Source organism: Sorghum bicolor, chromosome 1 (genome assembly GCF_000003195.3).
Source record: "Sorghum bicolor cultivar BTx623 chromosome 1, Sorghum_bicolor_NCBIv3, whole genome shotgun sequence".
NCBI lineage: Eukaryota > Viridiplantae > Streptophyta > Magnoliopsida > Poales > Poaceae > Sorghum > Sorghum bicolor.
In genome coordinates this window covers 47978282-47988542 of record NC_012870.2, presented here as the reverse complement: position 1 = coordinate 47988542, position 10261 = coordinate 47978282, and positions in this window count along the sequence as shown.

Below are 10261 nucleotides of genomic sequence, written 5' to 3'. Positions count from 1 at the left end.
AATTCAATCATAATTCTAGTATTCAATGGTTGTGGCATGAAATTCACATGTCCCGTGTACTATTCAGTGTAGAACTACATATTTGAGTTAGGACATAAACTTCTAGTTTTTTTTTTGTATAGTCCAGTTATTCTTGTGCTTAGGAAATCCAGTTTCCCTTAAACCCACATGGTAGTAGTGCACAAAGACTATAATCTTCATGATTAATTGAGGCTTCTTCATGGATAAGATTAATACAAACTTATTTAGATAGGCAATAATGAACAATTTTTTTATGTAAAACATATAATCTAATTCATTCCAAGTTAGATCACACATATTACTGCAAGTAAGAATTACAACTAGGAATATTAAATGATTCATATTAGTCTTCAAGCTCATAGATTAACCATTAACTCTTCTATGAGTATACAAAATCCACTTAATTCAACTGGTGTCGGTGTTTTCCCCCCGGGGGTCACACCAATGAGTAAACTTGTGTGCATGCTCCCCTTTCCAGATGGTGATGCAAGAAAAGACACAAAGATTTATCCTGGTTCGGGCAAGAGAAGGCCCTATGTCCAGCGGGGGAGGAGAGTTTGTATTATCTTGCACCTAAGTGCTTGTACAGGGGTGAATACAAGCGTGGTATGAACTGAGATGGAGTAAGGTTGCTCTACTACGTATGTCTTGTGTTGTATCACGTGTCTTGTATCCGCTCCCAGACCTCCCCTTTTATAGTTCCAAGGAGAGGTCTAGGGTACATGAATAGGCGATAGAGTAGGGGTCGATAGAGATATGGCGCGCTGACCTACTCGAGGCCTGCGTACCGGCGTGGCCTCGAGCCGTCTTGTCTTGGTACTTTGATGATGATTACGCGTGCCCCTGAATCCCGCTCCTGTGCGCCGTCCTGGACTGGTTTATCTGTTGCATGCTTGTACATCGCGGCAGCAGCTATGTCGGAGTGGTTGAAGTGCTGTCATTCGTCGCCCGATCCTTCCCCAGGAAGGTGCCGTGTCAAGCCTTGCTGGCCAGAGCGCTGACTTTGGGCGTCTCGAGGGAGGTCTTGACTGGACGTTCCGACCCACTCCCTGCGCCCTACCACGTTCTGGCTTGTTTGGTGGGGAAGGCTGCGAAAAAAACGACACGACGGGTGCTTGTTCCCTATCACGCTTCCCGTGACTGACGGGTTAGGTGGGAACGCGGCAGGCGCATTTAATGTGCTGGTTCCCATGCCCGCGTCAGGCGGCGGGCAGCGTCCTTGCGCTCGAGGCCTTTCGATTTGTACGAGCCTGTTTCCGTATTCGACGATAGCCGGTGCTCGAGCCTTGGTCGATTCGCAGGACGCTCTTTCCGTGTTCGTGGCTATGGCCGTCGAGGACCGTGCGTACAACTGGGGGGCGTCGAGTCGGAGGCCTCGACTTTCGTACGGATGCTCTCGCTATGTACATCAGTTAGGGTACCCCTTACTAATATCCTCGACAGTAGCCCCCGAGTCTCTATTCGAGCGCTTGCGCTCGAGTGGAGGCTCTTTTTTGTGGTCGAGTTTCCGTGGGGGCGCGCGAGCGACCCCGCGGGGGTAGCCCCTGAGCCCTTGGAGGAGTTTGTGACTCCTTCGAGGGTTATATTGCCTAATTTGCAGAAACGCTCTCGATGTCCATCGTGGAAGGCTTCGATTGGTTTGTTTCACGGAGGGGTCATGACGTACTCCCGGTGGAGCGAGCGTCATCTACCCCAGATTGAGCTCCTAGCGGGTAATCCAAGTGAGAACCTGTGCCCCATTCGAGGAGGTCGGCTGTAGCCCGGAGGCGTTCTCATAAAGCGGGTTCGACATGGTCGGGGTTACTAGTCTCGTTCGATAGAGTCCAGCGGCTCGATGCCTCCCTTCGGGGGGATTCCTCTCGACCATTTCGTCCTCGCCTTGGACATCCCCAGCGAGTCCTCGAGGCGGACCTCATTTTTCGACCGCTCACTGGGCATCCCTGACTCGGGTACTCGAGATCGGCTGTCGAACCCGTTCGGTGGGTCAGCCTGCGACCTCTCGAGGTTCTCATGAATACGTACCTTGTCTTACACTGGAAGGAAAAGATCACGGCGGTTCGCCTTTTTCCCCGTTGGGCGCGCCTTTTTAGGCGGGAGCCGTTGCGACACTGTACCGGCGCAAAATTCGTAGTGTCCCGTCTGTGAGAGAGATAAGGACCGTTAGGCGGCACATTTATTGGAGGAGTTACCGTATTCGTCGGATCCATCCATTGGTGGGTTGTCGTCTATAAATGTCCTGTCGTCTTCCTGCCGTCATTCCTTCCGCCTTCTGCCCCTATTCTTGCCCCTGCTTCCTTGCCATCTCACGCGTGCGTACCCTCGAGTAGTAGTGAAGTTGCCCTTCTCCCACCTAAAAATGCCAGTGAGACTCATCGCCGCTGATGACTGGCACCCGTCGTCGATGACGGAGCGCCAGCTGTTGGAGGTCGAGAGGGAGGGACTCCTGCGCCCCCAGACTTCATCGCCGCGGCCAGAGTGGATCGCGTCGGCGGCGGACCACCGGGAGCCAAGGCCGCCCAAGGGCTATGTGATTTCTTTCACCAACTTCCATCGCCACAGCTTGGGATCCCCTCCGAGCGGCTTTATGCGGGCGCTTTGCCACCACTACGGCGTGGAGCTCCAACACTTCTCTCCGAACGCCATCACCACCGCGGCGGTCTTCGCTGCGGTGTGTGAAGGCTACCTGGGGATGATGTCGCATTGGGACCTATGGCTCCACCTGTACCGGGGCGAGCTCTTCAATGCCCCCAGCGGAACCGCAGGGGTGAGGAAGCCGGTACGGGCCCGATGCCTCAACCTGGTGCTGAAGACCGGCAAGTCGGAGAAGCCACGGGAGTACATCCCCGTGGGGTTGACCTCCAACCACGCCGGGTGGGACTCCCAGTGGTTCTACCTACGGAACAACGACGACCTCCTCCCTGCCTAAACCGGGCGCTTGATCTCGGAGCGCCCGCACCATTGGAGGTACGGCGTTGTCCAGGCCCACCAATCGCGGCTCGACACCATCCTCGCCGCCTTGAACAAGCTGCGTGAGGAGGGCCTGACAGCAGCGCTCATCCTTTCCACCGTACATCATCGACGAGTGCTTCCGTTGATGTCCCGGCCGTTGAGGATGGACGAGATGGGCTCTGGTGCCTCGTCTCGCGTTCTCGAGGCTTGCCGGATGTCCAATGAAGCGCCTGCGGATGACTAGGTGGCCGCCAGAGTCAGAGCGGCCGTTGCGGGTGACTTTAAGCCCGAGCACATCAATGGTTTCCCTATGAGGCCTGACCAAGGATCGATTGACATGGTAAGTCCATTTCCCGCTTATGGTTTCCATTCTTGGTTTTCTTCGACCTCCTTTAAGACTTATCTTTGCTCGTGCAGGGGTCGATCGATGCTCGATCCTCGAAGCCACCGGTGAAGGAGGATGACGTGGATCGCGACAAGAGGCGAGAGTCCGTGGAGAAGCCGAAGTCCGCAAAGGACTTGGAAAAGAAAATGGAAAAGAAGAAAAATCTCGCGTGACAAGCGTTGGAGACGCGTCGGGCGAAGTCCAGGCAGAGGGAGGAGCCTGAGGAAGAATCCCCCGATGAGGATGATGGCAGCGACGGTGACGACGACAGCGACGACTCCGAGGGGATGGCGTCCCGTCTCGACCGGATTCTCGAGGGCCTGCCTCAGACCGGCGCCGACATCCCGCGGACGGGAGTCCCAGAGGGGTGGCCAAGCGGATCTAATGAGAGTCAACAGAGCGGGTCATCTCCACGCTGCTCCCATGCCGAGATCCCCCCAGCGCCGGTGCAAGGTCAGACCGTCCCCCGCCCCCAACCTCCTCCCGCATCTAAGGCGGGCCACTGGGTTAAGTCTATGGCGACGGGGCCGCTGACTCGTGGCCGCACCGCGGCCTCGAGTAAGGAGGAAACGGGTCGGGGGAGTATCAGTCCAGGCGCTGGCCAGGCGGGAGACGCCGAGCCGAGACTTGTGCCCGTTCGTGAGGGGCCTGAAGCCTCGACGCGGGGAGGCTCGAGGCCCGCTGGTCGAGGCGCCGTTAGGCGAGTCACCCTTCCCGTGGGGTAAGATTTTTGATGTTAATATTCTCACCTTCCGATGTCTTTGCATTTTCTCGGGTAACGGCTTCTCTTACGCTTGTTCCTCTCTCCTCAGGTTGAAGCGGATGCTCGAACAGGCCCAGCCTTCGATGGCCAAGAGGCTTAAGGTGGGAGCGGCCTCCAAAGTCTCAGGTTAGAGGTTCATTCCCGTCATCATGGGAGTCGTGTTGCCCTTATGCCGATCATCATGGCGATTGACTTTTTGCTTTTGAGTGCTTACAGGCTCCGCCGATCCTCGGCCGTCGACTAGCGTCAAGAGCGCCCTGCCTCGTCCATTGGTGGGGGAGTCTGCCCCGCCGTCGCCGAAGCGGGTCGAGGCGCCTCGACCCCAAGGGCAGGAGGGAGCCCCCGAGCCTCCCCGATCTAGGGTCGCGGGGGATCCTATCACAATAAGTGACGGGTCTGGCGGAGACAGGCCTTCGAAGGACGCCCGCCCCATGGACGAGGAGGTCGAGGCTTCTTCCGTCGCGAAGCGGACGCCTTGGCCCATTGGGCTTCACTCCGTCGAGGAGCAGAGGAAGAGAGGAGAGGAAGAATGCGAGCGGGAGATGCAGCAACAGCTGCAGGAGGGGCCACAGTAGTCGCAGCAAGGAGGAGATGAAGGAGAGGAGGGACGGTGACCAGAAGGAGCCCAGCTCGAGGAGCTGCTGGAGGAGGACTGGCAGTAGGAGCTGCGGGAGCTCCAGGAGCAGCAGCAGCAGAGGAGCCAGCAGTTAGAGGAACTGCTCGAGCCACCACCACGCAGCCCGCCCCAGCCAGTGCCGCCAACGCCACAAGACCCTGAGACCGGGGAGGAGGGTCTGCCGGTCTATGGTCCGCCGACTTCGGCATGGCTCCGTCCAGGAGCGTCCGCTTCTATCCCGGCGGAGTCAGGGCGAGCGGATGGCGTGGTGGCGCTCGCTTGCATGATGCGCACCCTGGTGGACCCACAGTCCGAGATCAAGGGCACGATCTACGGCAACGAGGGGATCACTCCTGGATTCCTTTGAGAGCGTTGATCTTGGGAGGACCGCATTCCCGCCGATGAAGACGAAGCCGGGACGTCGGGCGGTGGTGGTGCCAGCGAGACCGGGACCTGGAAGACGGTGGACGATGACGGGCAGTTCCCCTCCCTTATCGACCTATTTCTATGCCACGGGGGGTCGCTCGACACCGTCCATGAGCTCATCCTGGGGGTCAAGGTGCACGCGGAGGAGGAGATGGAAAACTGGTGCCCAGACCGGATCCGCATTCGGGCCTCCACCGACCCGTCCGAGCCTAACATCTTTTTGGATGATCGGAAGGAGGCCGAAAAGTGGGAGCATCTCGAGGAGCTTCGCCTCTAGATGAAGCATGTGGTGGGGCTTCTGTCCGACGTCGTCAACAACGGGCTCGGTCCGGCCTACTTCGTAAGTGTCTTTGGGCCTTAACTACCATAGGACGTTTGGTTTTGTGTTCTTACTGTCCAACCGTTGGCTCGCATGATCTGAAAGAGACCTCCCGAATAAAGTCAAGTTTCATCCACACGACGAGGAGCGGCTGGGAGCAACTCCCTCTCCTCAAAGATCAACTCCTAGAGTCGCAGGAGAAGCTCCTCAAGGCCTACAAGGAGCTTTTGGCACTCGAGGAGGAGAAGAAGGAGAGGGAGGCCGCTCTAGCCAAAGCTCGGGAGGCTTCGAGGAAGGCGGTGGAGGAGGCCGCGCTGCTGAGGGAGCGGACCATGACGGTCGAGGAGGCTACGTCCAAGGCCCGGGAAGAGGCCGTGTTTTACAAGGACGCGGCCGCTAACCTAGACACGGAGAAGGGCCTCCTCGGGGCTGACCTCGCCTCTGCCCGAGAAACCTTCCAAAAGATGAAGGCGGAGTGTGTGAGGGGCGAGATTGCCCGGAGCGCCGCAGAGGAGGCCAAGAAGAAGGCCCTCGAGGATCTCGAGGCGGAGCGGGCTCGATCTCGCAGCCTCTCTGCTGACGTCGATCGTCTGAAGAGAACGCTGCTGGAGAAAGACGGAGCCATTGCACAGGCAAGCAAGGCTATCGAGGACTTGCGGGTCGCCAATACTGACTTGGTCCGTTCTCATAGGGAGGTCGAGAGGGCCAACACTAATTTGGTTGTCGTGAACACGGCTCTGGAGGATAAAATTTGTTGTATGTTTCTACCGTCGTGTTTCTTTCCCAGGATGTGCTTTGTGTAGTCTAACTTCTCTGTGTCGGCCTTTGTAGGGCTTAAAGACGAGCTGCTGGCTGCTCAGGTCGAGGCCCGCTCCACCAAGGCTCAGCACGAGGGGGAGGTCGCTTTGAATGGTCGGCTACGGACTACGATAAGCGATCTTTCGGCCTCCTGGGAGCTCGAGCCTGTGGACGAGTCGAGGGAGGCGGCCCGAGGCGACGCACTGGTCGATCAGCTGTGTTACCTAGGTGCTACGCTGAGGGACCGGGTGCGGGACGCCCTTCATACCAGGGTGAAGCGAGCGATGGCGGTTGTCTGCTCGGGCTTTTCCTACGATATGGAGGAGAGGCTCCACGCCTTGATCGACGATGCGGAGGCTCTTCGGGAAAGGCTGGCGGAACTGTTCAAGCCAGAAGTGCTTCCTCCTGAGACTAGTTCGGGTGTGGATGGTGGTGGAGAGGGTCAAGACACAGACTGAGGCCTGCGAGCCTATTCTGGGTGCTAAGGCCCCTTGTACAGTACTTATTACCTATCTTAAGGAAATACTGCGTTTTTAAGTGATTTATGAGATTTGTGAATATTTGCTTATTCCTATGTTCGCACCCTCTTTTGTTTCCTTTCTGCCTGTGTCTGTATTCCTTGCTCGGTCTTTTGTTAAGGCGACCTCGATTGCCTCGAGGGTGAGGGAGCGAGTAGAATTACCATAGCCCGGGGGCGTAGGAGTTCTCATGCTCGTCATCTCTTGGCCCTTAAGGGGCTCGAGGTGCCTCTGCTACTCGACCGTGTGAGATTTACTAATAGGAAAGAAAAATCACTTGGTTTTTTTCGACACTTGGGGGGGCGCCCCCCTGCTAGCCCCCGAGGGGGTATCGACTATGATGGGTCATAGTTGGTACCCCCTTCCAATGTCGAAATTTTGACCAATGAAAAAGTAAGTTACTCGAGGGAAAGATCTTATCCATTCATGCATTCAAGGTCTGTGTACAGAATGTACATGGGAACATAAAGCTTTGAAATTCTAGGGGTAGAATCGACGTTGTTGATATTTGGGAATGCAATAAGGAATTGATCCGCAAGCACACGGATATCGGTGAGCACTTCACCCGGGAGGTTATCTAGAGTATCGTATTTATTTTTTTACCACTAGGAGAATGAGTGCATCTGACTAACCGGTCTATTACTACTAACCCTTTAGGCAACAAAGAAGACTGCAACCGTAGTCTCCTTCTAACCTTGGTAAGGATGATCTACTGTTCTATTGGGGAGGCTAACGGAATCTAGACACCACAAAGGATGTTCAACCCGTACCTATAAACCCTATCCTTCCTGCTAACGAGATATGGTCTGCAAAGGTAACTCGGAATTGTCACGTTCCTCACTACTACCACAGTCCAGCTAGTCAGGGAATATCTATGAGTACCCCAGCCTAAACACCACATTTACGCCAGCAATGATTACTCTAAACTCTACGCGAAGAGATTAAAGTAAACTCATAAACCAGAAGAACAATAAAACAAGAACTTGATCCCGCATGTACAAGCTTGGAGTAGACACTGACAGGCCGGGCTTCCTCCAATCTACACCTCCACTCTATCTCTCTCAATCTAGTAGAAACTAGAAGATCTATTTCTACTTTACATTGGTTGCTAAGCCTAAAAAGAAATATTAATTAGAGAAGAGGTTTTCCTTCGAGAGCACCCCTCAATCTCTATGATAACTTCTTTTTTCCTCCAGGGGCCAGGGGGGTCTCCTTATATAGTCCTCCTCCTCTATGCGTTTTTGGGTCGGTAGGCGAGGTGGTACTACATTATTCTTGATCCAATAGGTCGGTGGAACATCGTGTGCGAAGAGAGTCCCGAAAGACTTCCTGCAGGGGTCAGGCACCCAGGTCACTAGGGCGGGCGCCCTGGGCCTGGCCCCTTTCGGCCTCTGCTTTCTTCCCGTGGCTTCTGGAGTCTTCTAGATGGTAGAAAATCGCGCGGTGCGTTGATATCTCTATGTAATCCCGACATGTGGGCCTTTCTTCCTTATTTCCTGATAACCCCCTGCAGAAACAGATAAACAACAAAACTCGTGGAATTCTGTCAGATCAAACCCTAATTCTATGTGTTGGTTGCATATTGGTCCTTTCTCTTGTTTATCTGATAATTAAAATTGATACTTAAGAACCGTCAACAAATACCCCCATACTTAGGCTTTTACTCGTCCTCGAGAAAAGGATGGTTAAGAACAATACTTGGGGTAAAACATTCTAAAACATTCTTTATATTTGCAGGGTATTAGAATCCACTGTGTACTGTAGTCAGGGAAGTATATGATTAAGAGTAAAGATCCTTTCTTCTCAATCCTGTTACTTGGAGTTTTTGTATAATTTTGAAAGAAAGCTAGCATACCTTTTATCCTCATAGGTTCTCTCAGATTACTCATTATCTTTTATATATCTCACTGAGGCTGTTTCAATTTGCAAAAATTCTTAAGCATATTTACTTTGCATTTATTGCCAGATCAAAACGGGATCCGAGGAGGGGAATGTCATACTCTTAGATCAAAGACTTTGGAAATTAAAATCTTTGTCAACTCTTGCTGGCATATTGCTTATTAGAGGGACCATGGGCTATCATTTTTTCTCTCCCTTTTTTTTAAGTGGATACCGAGGTATCCCTAATTGTACTGCCGGACACTTGTCCATTTTTCCTACGAGGTTGTCGAGCACTTGCTCCTTTTTATTTCCTCGAAATATCTTTATTTTTGCATAGCCCATGCCTCTAATGCAATAATACTTTGGAAGAGTGAATCTTTCTGAATAAATGTCTTGATCATAGGAGCATGATAAATCTCTCAACAAGGGTCTGACTCATTTTGAACAAACTCAATACAGAGTAGATAGCTTTTATAATCATAATTAATATTTTCAGTTTTTATCAGGCATATAAAACACTGAGGATGGTAGCTAGAATTTTAAAGATTTTGAAATAAATTCTCCAAGCAACAATGATATCAAGAATAAGAAACTCTACCATCTCACATTTCACACTGTCTTAAGTAACACAGGGTTTTAAAATGATTTTATAATAATTGCAAGTTTCAGGAAATATAACAGAGTGAGATTAATCATGATTAGAAATATTTTAATCTTTTTAATTTGTCATGTCAGAAACAGTATTCTGCATAATCCAAGATATGTGTATGTGTAAAGTAAAGTGTGCAGAGTGTGTACCTGAATCGTGGAGTGGTATAGTCGGAGTGTGTTTGGCATGTTGAGGGATCTCCCCCATACTTGTTTTCTGCTTTCTTGCACAAAAAATAAAGTAGAGACACACGAGACATAATAATAATAATAATAATAATAATAATAATAATAATAATAATAATAATAATAATAATAATAATAATAATAATAATAATAATAATAATAATAATAATAATAATAATAATAATAATAATAATAATAATAATAATAATAATAATAATAATAATATTCTTTATTTATCTTGAGGCATTTATTACAAATAACTAGTAGCAAACTGATGATAGTAGTAAACTGATGATAATAGTAAACCTAAACCGAATTTAAAGATAGATGACTAAGATGCATTGCCTCAAGATCTAATCTAGATAACTTAGCGGCGCTCTAATTCCTTGATCTTCTTGTTGGCACTAGCAAGATCCTGCCTAAGGCCTAGTATGATGGTGTTGTGGTTAGAGAGCTGCCTAGTGCGGGAATTAATCGAGGATTGGAGTTCTATGATAACTCTGTCTACTCTGCGAACGTCCTCATCAATATCCATTATAGTCTTGCGACGCTTGGGAGGTGTCTCAAAAGCATTGAGAGCGTGCTTCGGGGCTGCCTTTGGAGGGATGAAACGGACTTTGGCTGCTCTAATCCCTTCGAAGTAAGGCCTTTCCTCCTCCGTAGTGTAGCGTACGCTGCTGATCTCGCCGCTCCGGTTGGTCTTGACTCCAACGACTCTCTCATTAGGTCTAGGTGGAAGGATCCTTGTGCC